Genomic DNA, 13,728 nt, shown 5'->3' with positions numbered 1-13,728 from the left:
AGGAGGACAGATGCACTAGAGGTGATTGGATAGATTCTGACTATGCAAGGTGTTCAGATGATCAGAAGTCTACATATGGTTATATTTTTATAATGGTTAGAGATGCTATATCATGGAAGAGAGTGAAGCCGATGCTTATTGCTTTTTCTACTATGCAACAGGTTTTGTGGTGTGCTATAAGCCCACAGTTCATGCACTCTGGTTAAGGAACTTCATTTCAGGGCTTCAGGTAGTTGATTCTATTGCAAAGTCTTTGGGGATGTTTTGTGACAACTTTGTTATAGTACACTTCTTGTGTAATAATAAAAGTTCTTCAGGTTCGAAGCAAATTGACATCAAGTATCTCTTGGTCAGAGAGAAAGTTCAAGATTCACACATCACTATTGAGCACATTTCTACAGATGACTATCAAGAGGGGGTAATCAGGGGTTTGCTGGGTGACCCATGGATGCATACGGGGATCGGCAGGCTTCTATTCATGGCTAAGGTTTGTATCCTTGCGTAGTCGATGGCGGTTCCAAGATCAAGGATACAACCTAATACGTCGTAGTAGCATTTACCAGACTTAGTTTGTATTGTTAGGTGGATAATAAATGAACTGCATCAAGAGCATCATGGGCTATGTGTTTAATTTCCACAATCATGCATCATAAATTATTACTACTATTGTCTTGCTTGGATGTGCTTGACCCCACCCCTCACTGAGCGAGTTGGATAGCTCACCCCATGTATACACACTTTTTAGATGATGATGCAGGTACGGTCGTGCCTATGGCCAGTGACTCTTTTTCCTCCGGACCTGAGTACGGAGTGAGCAACTGGTAGATACCGGAAGGGGAAGAGCATGGCTAGGACTGTGCTTGTGACTTTTGTGCATACGCGGCACCATGAGGTGTTCGGGGTACTTTTCATTATGTTGATACAGGTCTGTGAATATTATGTTTTAAACTTGATATATGTAAGTCTTGAAGGATTGTAAGCAGAATAACTTGGTTAACGTTATTATGTTTATCATTAGACAATTTTCCCATTTATATTGGATGATTTCACTATTATACTTTGATTCTGCTGCTTTTGGTTGGTTGTGATGTGAGATTGTGAAATGTTAAGGTACTGTTATCAGTGATCCTGGTAAGTTTGTAAGACACGTACGTGCCTTACTCACACCGCTGGTATTCCTAATGGTAAGTTGGGTCTACTGGAATTAGGGTGTGACATAGGACCCCACTCAATCATCACGTGTTTACTCTCCAAACTAGCCTCCATCAATTTTTTTTGATAGATAAGGAAGGAAGTAGGTAATAGCTAGGAGACTCGAACTCAAGATCTCCTGGTGAGCGTGGGATTTTTGCACACCACAACTCACCAACTGCACTAGACAGTCGCCAATCACTTTATCTAGATTGGTGATGAGGATTAGAAACCCAACCAATGACATTGAATTTGATTCAGCCATGAACATGTGATGAGTGAACCATAAAGGATCAAGATATGGATGAATGAGGAAAATAGTATTGAACTGGTTTAAGGAAGAACAAACTACAATTTTGGTGGTCGGTGTATGGCGGAACCCATTAAAATTAAGGCCTGTCTTATAACTTCTAAGCTTAGAAACATATACGAGGTAGTGGAAGAAAGTAGTATTTCCATTTTTCCATTTGAGTTAATCATAAAGGAAGAACGAACAACATTATTGGTGGTCGGTGTATGGCAGAACCCATTGGAATTGAGGATCCTCTTTTAACTTCAAAGCACATAAACATTACAATAATTGTAAGCAACTTGAGTAGGGGTAGAAATTCACCTGATGGTGGTCCCAACTTTTTTATTTTTTTCTTACCTTTTCTCCCCTAGTCACAATGGTAAATATATAGGATAACATTAACATTATTCTCTTCCCACTAAACCCTATTAATAGATAGGTGTATGTCTAAATGTAATCGACCCGGTTACAAAAACCTTGTAACCTAAATTATTGTGTCCCCATTATTTTGTCATTTTGTGATTGCTTTTAAGGTCAAAAAAGTAAATTACTGTGTCTCCATTATTTTGTCATTTTGTGATTGCTTTTAGGGTCAAAAAAGTAAATTACTATGTCCCATTATTTTGTCATTTTGTGATTGCTTTTAAGGTCAGAAAAGTAAATTGAACCTCAACTTTTTGAATCATTACTTTAATTTAAAAGGCAAAACGAGAGGTATTTTTGAGAATGAATACACTCTTCCCAAACAACCCGAACAACCCCTCGCCCCAACTGATCGTCCTCCTCCTTGCGAATCTTTTTGTTACCTTTGCTGGTTTTATGGCATAAAGTTCAACGAGATTATCTCCAGTGAGTCAGGTAAATGCTCTCTTTCTTTTTGGCGTGTCCAATGCTTTTCTGGGTTTTAGGGTTTAAAACTTCTGATGGACTTCATTTTTGTCTTTTGAAGTTTAGAAAACAAAACCTCTTCCCAGAAATTCATGTATCAATTATATTGCAATAATTTCTATTGTTGTGCATTAGAGATGAGGTCGGTAAGATAGTTCTAATCATGTCTCTCTCTCTCTCTCTCTTCAAAGAAATCAATTGTATTAAATATGCTAGTGTTTTCAAGAAAGTTAAAATTCTGGAAGATGACACATGGCAATAGTATAGGTTTTTTTTTTTTTCGTAAAGCAATATCATAGGTTTGGTACTACTATAATGATGACATGTGAAATTTTGTAATTATAACATATTTTATAGGTTGATTTTAAGGGTTTTGGGATTGATTCTGGTCAATTCCAATTTGATTTGGATTTGGATTGTTATTGGCAGCTATTGATTTGATCTCTTATTCCATGTTTAAAATCGATTATAAGGTTTATAGGACTAGATCATGGGTCTTAAGATTTGAGGGCAATTCTAGGGTTCTTTTCGGTCCAATTTTGATTCGATTGGATGAAAATTTATAGGAATCAGTTCCAAGGATGTAAGGGACGATATCAGTATCGGTCTATGTCGATGTAGATTCGATATCGATCCAGATCGGATGGGATCAGTGGGTATCAATCTATTTTACCCCTGATTTTTATAAAAGGTACTACTTTTGACCTATTTACCCCTAAAACGATCTGAATAACCGATCCGGATCAAGGATCGGTCTCAGCCGATACGATCGATCCTAGACTGATACTTGAAACCATGATCAGTTCGATCTCCAATTCCAAGTTTAAAATTCCTAGTTGATTTGGCTAGTTTGGATCAATCTCAATTCCAATCATTATAGAATGGCATATCTAGGATTTTTGGGATTAGGCTGTTGGTTTTTAGAATTTAGTGTCAATTCTAGCATTTTTGTGATTGATTGATCCAGTCTGGAATCATTAGGGACCAATTTACTCTTTGATTTTAAGTTAAAATTCTGGTATTAGCCGATTTGGATTAGAATTGGTCATGAACTATCCAACTCTGGAAGTTCTAGAATGATCAATTTAGAATTGGAATCACTAGAGAGATTGTTTTGATACTCAAATTCGAGTTTAAAATCATTGGTTGAATAAGCTAATTTCGATCCAAATCGACCATAGTAATACCTATCCAGGCTGTTTCAGAATGACTAATTATAAGGCTTTTGTGATTGATTTGATCCATTTCCGATTTTGGTCACTTTGATCTAGATTTTATCTAGTATTAGGCCAAATAGAAATCAAAGTTCAATTTCAATTCAGACCGTTTCGATTTTTATTGAGTTGACTTAATGGCCTCTTGTAGGTAATATGTTCTCTTTTAGTAATTATTAAAGTTGTTATAAGGTCTTTTACAGTTTCGATTCGCTTGATCTGATCCAATTCAATTTTTTACCGATTTGATAAAAACTCAAATCGATAAAGGTTTGTTTCACGTTTCTCTTGATTAGTCCACCCCGCTTGGATTGAAAATGGACACCCTTTCTCAAAGCAATAGACCCCAATCACCCAACGGTTAGTATATATATATATATATATAAAAGGTCGTCCGAGGTTATTTGACTAGGTGCAATTTTACGACGACACCCGTCGGCTAGTTTATGACCGTCCTAGCAGACGTTTTGGACCAAACTTAGGGTTTGGTTGATGAAGATTTTGTATTGGCGGCCCCACGGGATCGGCAGGAGGTAACTTCTTTGAATTTACTGGAGGAGGATGCCTTGGAGCTGGCAGGCTCAAAATCAGGGTCATCCTCATATGGATCTTTCCCATAGCATAGTTCATGGGCAGGAACAGACCCTTTGATGGATTTGAGACTATAGGCACCATCACTGGAACCTTCATTGTCTCCATTGTCTGAGTCGGATCCAAGCTCGGCTAGACGGGCACGCAAGGCTTCCTTCTCACTTTTGATACTTGATTTTGAGGTGGTTTGGATTGTTGGAACAGGTTGAAGATCTGTGAGGCTTTTGATTAATGACGTCCGTTCACATTTGGAGACGTCACAGTTGTCCCACCATTTGACATTGAAGGATCGGCATAGAACTGGAGAAATCCAGTCATTTACCTGGTAATCATAAATTTGATATTCCTATAACAATATCCATGCGAGACGGCAGTGGAGAAAGAACCGAAAAAGATCAGGTTGGTGAGGTTGGGGGGTTGTATTTTGGAAGAATATTTGAAAGGAATCTTGGATTTGTGGTGGCAGTATTTCTACCATAGGACCATATTGATCCCACCATTTGGGAAACCAGAGGGGAGTTTGGTTATTGAATCTGTATTCAAAACAGAAGAACCAAGAGTGGCGGTTAATTCTGTTTTGGAAAGAGAAGTCTTTAAACCAGGCGTCCTGGTAATCCAGATATGTAAAATTTGGTGGGGAAAAGGTATTTGAAAAGCTTCTTGGGTTAAGGGGATGAGTACCCCAGTCTTGGAGAGACAGGATTTTGCAGATGGTTATAGTTGTATGTGTAACCAGTGTTTGGTCATTTCGGTCATAATTGAGTTTAAATCTGATCGAATCTGTTTCAACGAGAATATACTCGTAGAATTCTTGGTGTTTTGCAGAAGAGGCGGAATGGTGATTCCAACCTTTGTAGAAAATTTGTTGTGCCATCATAACGGGTGAGTCGGCATATTTGAACAGGGGCTCTTCAATAGTGAAGAGGTCTTCTTTGCATGGCTTTTCATGGTATTGGCTTTTAAGTTTGGAGCCTTGGGCTATTTGAAGAGGTTTGGCTTGAGTAGTTTGTAGGCTGGAGCTAGCCTTATTTGTGGTTTGGATGGGTCCCGCTGCTGGGATGGCTACCACAACATGGGAATAGGGTGTTTTTGTAGTAGCCATATGGGATTGGCTATGGGTGACTATTTGGTGGGATGGTGCAGCAGAGGCTGCTATGGCACTATAGTTGGATTTGGTTTTTACAACAGAATTTGAGGAGGTAGACTCCTTAGGGGGAGCCATCCTGATAAGGTTGATTTGAAGAGTCTGGCCCTGTAAGAATTCACGGGTGAGAAAGTCAGGGACAGAATTGGATTCTCCTTTAATATATTCTATTTGAAATTCAAAAATTGATAATAAAGCTTGCCATCTGGCAAAAATTTGTTTTGATGCAAGGTTTGAAACATCATTTTGTAAAACATATTTAGCTGCACTACAATCAACACGAACTAAAAATGGTTTATTTAATAATGTATTTTGAAACTTTTGTATGCAAAGAACAATTGGCAAAATTTCTTTTTTGATGGTACTGTAATTCTTCTGAGCAGAATTCCAGATACCAGAGGTAAATTGGACTAATTGTTCTTTGTTATTGTCAGGAAGTCTTTGTTTGAGAATTCCTCCATATCCAATATCTGAGGCGTCAGTTTCAACTATCTTAAAAGCCTCAGGGTTAGGAATAAAGAAACAAGGAATTTCTTTGACTAATTTGTTGATTGTTTGGACGGCCATAGTTTGGGTTGGAGACCAAGGAATTGGTTTCTTTTTAAGCCGGAGGTATAAAGGTTCGGAAATTTTACTGATTTGAGGAAGAAAATCACAAACGTAATTTAGGCTTCCTAAGAATCTTTGCAATTAAGTTTTATCAAGGATTTGGTCAGGGAATTTCTCACCAAAGGTGATGGCACGATCGATAGGGGTAAGGGTACCCTTTTCGATTAGGTGACCAAGGAACCTAACTTTGGTAATGAAGAATTCCATTTTCCTTTTTGATAAAACAAGACCATTAGATTTAATAATTTGATAAAACGTTCTTAGGTGTTTGAAGTGTTGTTCAACAGAATTTGAGAAAACGAGGACATCATCAATATAGACAATGGTGAATTGTCCATATGGATTGAATATGTCATTCATGATTTTCTGAAATTCACTGGGGGCATTTTTTAGGCCGAATGGCATGACGTTCCATTCATATAGGCCAAAAGGGGTTGTGAAGGCGGTTTTATAGCGATCCTTTTCTTGGATTTGGATCTGCCAGAAACCAGACTTCATGTCGAATTTGGAAAAGATTTTTGCCTGATAAATTCTTTGTAAAATATCCTTTTGGTTTGGGATTGGATATCTTACCCATTAGAGGGCATCATTTAAGGGTTTGTAATTAACTACTAACCGGGGAGTACCTCTTTCTATTTCAGCAGCCTTATTGACATAAAAGGCTGTACAACTCCAAGGAGAGGTACTAGGTCGGATGAGTTTTTTGCTTAAGAGATCATTAATCTCTTCTTTGCAAGTCTCAAGGAGAGTTTGATTCATTTGTGCTGGTCATGCTTTAGTGGGGATTTGAAGATCTGAGAACCCAGTAGCATAAGGTAGGGAGACCATATGCTGCTTACGATGCCAAAAGGCATCAGGAACATCAGAACAGAGATTAGATTTAAATTTTGATTTAATTTGATTAATTTGATGAATTGTTTTGGGATTTTTAAGATGGTCAGAGATTCTCTCATAGAGAAGCTCGGTTTTAAGAAAATTTAATTGTCTAATTTTATTAACACTTTGGTTATCAGAATTTTGAGCTTGTAAGAATGGGAACACAATCTTTTGTCCTTGGAATTTCGTAGAAATCCCATCTTGGGTTATTTTAAAGGGTTTGATTTTTTTCTAAAAATGGTTGACCAAGGATTATAGTTTGGTCAAGGTCTTTTGCAAGGATGAAAGTTTGGGGAAGGCAGAGGCCTTGGTTACAGACATGTGTATTTGAAAGTTTGTATTGGGCATTCAACCCAGATCCATTAGCCGTGTTAAGGCGTTGGGTGGTTCTTTCATAGAATTGGGTTGGAATAGCACCTTCGTTGATACAATTGGCATTAGCACCAGAATCAACTAGGGCAATGGTAGAGAATTTGAATGAGGCATTAACAACTAAGGTTATGCGAACATACCAATTTTGATAAGTTATGGCAACCACAAAACCAGGGATTGTAGGGTTTGGTTCAACAAGTTCTTGATTTGCAAAAGGATTTATTAATGGTTTGTTGTTTGAAGTTGAAGCTTGTTGGTTTTGTTGTCTGTTTAAGAGGAATATTTGTTGTTTAATTTGTTTTATCTCATACTGTAAAGATGCAGTAGTAGTTTCAAGGGATTTGATCCGACCAGAATGATCAGGAATATAAGGCTTTGTAATTTTATCGAATTTTTGCATAATTTGATGGAGATTGTATGGTTGAGGGGAATTTTGAGTAGAAACATTGTTTCTAAGATGCTCAAGGCAGGCCTTCTTTTGTTCTGGGTCTGTTAGGCTATCAATATAATAAAAAATATTTGAATTAGGTGATGCACGGAGCATCCGGACAGATTTGGGAACACAGTCTTCACAGCTAAGACCAATAATACAAGAATCACAATTACAAGCTTGGAAATTCTCATTATTGGAAGAGCTGAAAGAATTATGTTCAGAGGCTTTAATTTGATTAAGTTTATAATTCTCATCCTCAGAAGAAGATGAAGAAGTTTCTTGGAATAGGGCAAGGATTTGGGTTTTATCTTGCTCAGAAATTTGTAAAGAATTAATTTTATTTGAGATTCTACGAAATTTGGCGATATGGCCGGGTTTACCACATCGAAAACAACCTTCAGAAGATTTGTCAGGTTTTGGGTCTTTGAAATTTTTAGGTGCCTTGAAAGGCTTTCTGTATTTGTTATATTTTGGTTTTGGAGGAGTTTTATGGTAAAACTCAGGGGTTGTAAATGGTCTGTGTGACTCATATTTTTTGGATTTATGAAAATTTTTATAATATTTGCGAGAAGACTTGTGTTTATGTTTTGATGGAGGTCTGAGAGGTGGAAATCCAAATTGTTCACAGAATCCTCCTAACTCTCATTTGTAAAACTTGTTTTCTTTATGGATTTGTTTCTTTAGTCTAATATCAGTACAGAGAGCAAGGCCCTCTTCATGAATAAGACTAATTATTTGGCCATAGGACATTTGATCATAGGGAATGATCCCATCATTTTCTTTCCTAAGGTGTTGTTTGATTTTTTCAGAAAACAAAGTTGGTGATCCTGTAAGAAATTTTTCTTTCCAACAGGGGAGGTTTGCATTAGGTCTGGTTAAGACTTTGGTTAAGAAAGTGTCTTTGTACCATTTGAAATCATGTAATTTCTTACATCTAAGGTTTGATAATTGTTCAGCTATTCTATCTTTGAGATGAGAAGGGTTTCCTAAAAAGTAATTTGCAATGCTGAAAATAAGGGTGTTAACAGCATCTTCAATAGGAATACCTTCACCATCAAGAAGGGGAACTGCTTCAGGTGTGATTTGAACAACCATTAAAATTTTTGTTTTTTGGACATCAGTCAGGACATAATCCCACCAACCTTTGAGTTGGCCTGTGAAGCCAGAAACAAGCAAAGTAGCCACAGCACTATCTGGTGTATTTTTGATACGATGTGCGTTGCTAACCATGGTCATTTTTTGGAGTTTGTTCATGAGATTATGTTCAGACAGACCATCTATGTTCCATTCATAGATGATTCCACTTTGATAAGAAGCCTGAGGAGCAATTCCTCTAGCTTCAATTTGTAGGTCAGGGAAGACCGGGTGTTGATTTGAACTTTGACCAATTTGATTAATTTTAGGAAAGTCATCTTCTTCAGAACTTGAGGAAGTGTCTGAAGAACATCCTATGATGGTGCGAACACCTCTATTGTTTGATTCAACTGATGGTTCATTTGAGGGTTGATTTTGGATAGGTGTTTGTGGATCACTTAAGTGTGTTTCAGCAGCATTAAGAATTGTTAGACGTTGGTTAATTTGATCTAATACAAAAGATTTGTTAAGAGAAAGTTGTTATTTTTGAGGGATATTATATGGTTTGAATAAAGAGACAGAAGTTGGAACCGGAGCCGGAGTCATAGATGAAGAGGCTATCGGTTTTGGTTGGACAAGGTTCTCAACTCTAGATAGTTGATTACCTATGGTTTGAAGACTTAACTTTGCAAAGTTTAATTGTTCAATTTGTCTTCTGTTTGGGTCTTCTTGGTCAGCAATTTTGAACGGGGAAGCAGTTATTTCATTATCTTTGTAGTTGTATTTGATATTTTCCACCGGGGGATGGATAACATTAGTTGTTGGACCATTATAAAGGGTCCAGGATTTATGTGAAGTAGTTTGAGTACATACTTGATTATGCCAGGGATAGTAAATATTATTATCCTGGGCATAGATATCAAAATATGTAAAGAAGAAAACATTTGTTTCAAGGTTTGTCATAAAACTATACCAATTTGTTCTGATTTGGGCTTGTTGTTCAAGATTGAAAGTTCTTAAGAACCATTCTCGTTTTTCTTTGTTCTTTGGTGATTCAAAATCTGTTCTTAGTAAGGATTTGTCAATTTGATAATCTGTGGTTGTTTGAATCATACGTACTCCTGAGTTTTTGGAATTACGCGGAGGTGGAGCAACAACCTCAGAGTGAGTGGGAGACTGACGATCAGGTACCTCAGATGAGGTAGATTCAGGGAAGGTAGTCTCATAAGTTCCCTGGACAACATTTTGGTTGGTATGTACTCCAACAAGGTTGGGTGGAGTAGTTCTGGTTTGAGAAACCCATTGGTTTAAGTCAGAAGAAGTTGATGCCTCAGAGCATGACCTTCTTGAGCTTTGGTAAACAAGAGGGGGTGCTTGTCTGTTAAACATAATGGAGACCAGTCCGTCTAAGTCTTGGGAAATAGAATTGATACTGGTGTTTGAGACTTGAGGGGGAATTGCAGTCGTTTGCAGCTGCCATTCCTCAGGGAAAGAAATATCTTCCCAATGGGAAAGTTTTGGGTAAACAATTTGACCCTGAATACTATCAGTTCAAGGTAAAGGGTTTGGCCTTTTGACGATGTTCGTTTGGCACGGGGTTGGACAGATTTCATAGCTTTGTATTTTATTCGATGGATGATGGAAATTGGAATGGTTTCATGCATCAATTTGTAACCATGAGTTTTGAGGTTAAGTTTGAGTGAATGTAAAATATTTGGGTCCTCCAGGGCTATGAACATATTTGGGTAGAAATTGAAATGAACAGGTCCATAACAAAGGCTGGTTTCAATGGCTCCCAGAAGGGAATCATTGAACTCAAGGAATCTTTGGTCCAAAAGGGCTAACAACATGGATGTGTTGAGTCCTTCTCGGTGAAGGGGTTTGATGACCACTTGGACTAATCCAATATGGACATAATTATATTTGCGGTCTTTGTATAATTCTTGTAAAGTAATTGGATCAAAGAGTTGAATTTCTTGTGTTTGAGGGGTAAAATTAATAGTTTGTTCTACGGTCTTGACTGTTTCGAGTCCGAACCAGTTTCGATCATAGAGATCATTTCTTGATATTTTTGGCATATCCCAGCTTTGAAGTCTTCGGTTAATTCTTGTGGTTTGTTCATCATAATCGAGCACGTTAGAACTTGTGCTCGCCTCACCTGCTGATCTCATCGACATGGAGCGGGGTAAACGATTCATGTTTTGAGAAATCTTAAACTAGGGGTAACCACCTAGATCTTAGTTTAAGATGATATTTCCATCATAACTTGGGCACAAACGTGGTCTTACACTCTTCTGCCACTCCTCCCAAAAGTCCAAAGGCATATACCGCGTCGAAAACTTAAAAGAAAATGATTACACAAAAGGAAAGAAATCTGCAAAGAAATTAACCGAATCCACCATCATCGTGGCTCTGATACCAGATTACAGGATCGAGATATATATATACACCCTAACTCAAAGCAATTTTTTTTTTTTTCAATCCCATGTTGGACTTTAGAGAGACGAGGAATTGAGATTTGAGATTCCGAACGTAGTGATGGGTCTATTTGAGGATAAAATTTCATTTCTACCCTTTTTAAACACTTTGTCATAAAAAGTGGTGCAGCAGCTTTTAAAATTTTATTGGGAATAAAAACACATGAAATTACCTTTTGAATCCAATCATTTCTTTCACATTCTAGGACTTTTAGGACTTTTAGGACTTTTAGGTAACTAGAAGTAGGTTACAAGCCTTTTGTAACCTACTTAGGTTACAACTAGACAAACCCAATAGAAAGATAGCGGTTCCCTCGTTCAGCCCGAAGCTTCAGCCACCCCTGCTTCTCTGTCTTCTTTTCTCGACCCTCTTGTTTCACCTTTCTCCTTTTGGTTGCTATTTCCCTTTTCTATTTTCTTCTCGAATCAGTTCGACGTTGTGACCAAACACAACAGCCGCTCCCTCTTTCAGTCAGAAGCTCCTCTCCACCTTCTTGCTTCTTCCCTCTACTTTCCACTACCAACATTAATTTCAAGAAGGTAATGAACTTTCTTATTTATCAGTTTGTAGTAAAGCTTTTGCTGGTTTGGGTGTTGACAAATAGGAAAAACCCAGGGAATGAGGAATGGGGTCTTGGGGGAAGTTATTGTTAGAACTATCATTATGGTTCCATTTGAATATGTTATTTCTTGTCGATACATGGAATCAATTAAATATTAAACTCATAGTTGGTTAAGAGAAACGAAAATTGGGGAATTTACTCAACTTCCATCCATTTGGTTTCTCTCTTTCTGAAGCTTACAATCTAAAGCTCTCTTGTATATTACTTGTGCAGGGACGATTTGAAATCCTATCCCTTTCTGGTTCTTTCCTGCTCTCAGAGAGTGGTGGTCAACGCAGAAGAACAGGTGGTTTGAGCGTGTCCATAGCTGGTCAAGACGGTCTTGTTTTAGGTGGTTGTGTGGCAGGGCTTCTAATAACAGCCTCTGTTCAGATCTGCCTTCACCCTATGTCTAAATTGATGAGTTGAGCACTCCTTGTCCTGTCCTGTTTCATTATCCTTGTTCGAATCTCTACATTAAGAAACTGGAAGGCTTTTTTTGTTCAACCATATTGTGGCACCCTCTTCATTCTGGGAGACCTCTTAGTTTCTGGATCATGGTGCCCCACTATCCCCTGAATTACCCACAAAGACGGTGGCCTTTCTGGGGAGAGGCCAGAAAGAGACAATTCAGGGACTGGTTGTTTTCGGTGTAACCTGGGGTGGTGTGGTGTATCGGAGCCCATGGAATTTTTTCATCATAGCCAATACAGATATGGTTATGTAATCAGTTTCCCAACTCCAATTGGTTTAGTGGCATATGTTCTTGGAGGCTTTCCTTAATGTGAGTTACAGTAGCAGAGTTGTGTTAGAGATGATTTGTTCAGGTTCAACCCTTCTGCCCCACAATTTTTTTAATATTAAAAAAAAAAAAAAAAAAAAAAGAAGAAGAAGAAGAAGAAGAAGAGAAAGAAAAGACTACACCGCCGGCTACACAGCAGCATCTTTATTTTTATTAGTATATAATAATTCATTTTTTTTTTTTTTTGGTTCCTACACTTGCTTGCATTGCTTTCAGAGTCAATCAATCTTTTTTTTTTTTTTTTCCAGAAGAATGTTTGAAACCATACTGTTTCAAAAAACAGAGATCTACACAGTTGCAGAACCTGCCGCCGTACTCAACCGTCTCTCTCGTCACAGCCAGTAATCAGTTCAAACAATTGAAAGCTCAAGCCATACATGAGAAGATCATTTGGTTTAAATTAACTGGGTTATTTATATATTGGTGATTGAGGTTGTTATAATTGCTTTTCATTTGGGTGATAGAGGTGTAGCTAGTGGGAATTGGTTTATTGATGTCATCTGTATATTTTTGTTAGGGTGGATGATTTTTTTGGTGCAGGCAAAGTGATGGAAAAAAGAGACAATAACACTAATTGAAAAAATCCAAGACTTTAATTCATCTTCATCACCTCCTAGCAAATGATATCATCTGTAGCAAAGATTAAAGTATCGGTATCGGTCGCCGTATCGGTTGGTCAAAATTAAGATACGTATCGGAGGGTATCGTATCGTATCGGAGATACGCTAAGATACGCTAAAGATACGCATATAAATGGATAGGGAACACATTTTTATACACTTTTGCATAAAAAAACAGTTAAAAAAAGTTATATATAACATGTAGAATGCATAAATACTTAAGTAGAGGGTATCGTATTGATAGACAAATATATTGAGTTGAAAATGTTCAAAATGATGAGGGTATCATATTGATAGACAAATATATATTTTTGAGAAAAATCAAAATTTTCCATGGAAGTTGTAGAACACTTGTTTTTACATAACATATAAAAAATCTAAACATTTTTAATCATTGAGCATGAGTAGATCTAAGAAATTTGAAATAAATTGAAACCCTCATTTTCTCTTGAAAAAAGTTTGTAAATCCTTATAAATCCAATGATTTCATGTAATAATGATGCACAAAATGTGATTCTAAGTATGATGAACTAGGGGTGTCAA

The sequence above is a fragment of the Macadamia integrifolia genome, chromosome 7 (genome assembly GCF_013358625.1).
Source record: "Macadamia integrifolia cultivar HAES 741 chromosome 7, SCU_Mint_v3, whole genome shotgun sequence".
NCBI classification, from domain to species: domain Eukaryota; kingdom Viridiplantae; phylum Streptophyta; class Magnoliopsida; order Proteales; family Proteaceae; genus Macadamia; species Macadamia integrifolia.
Note: the sequence above shows the minus strand (reverse complement) of the source record.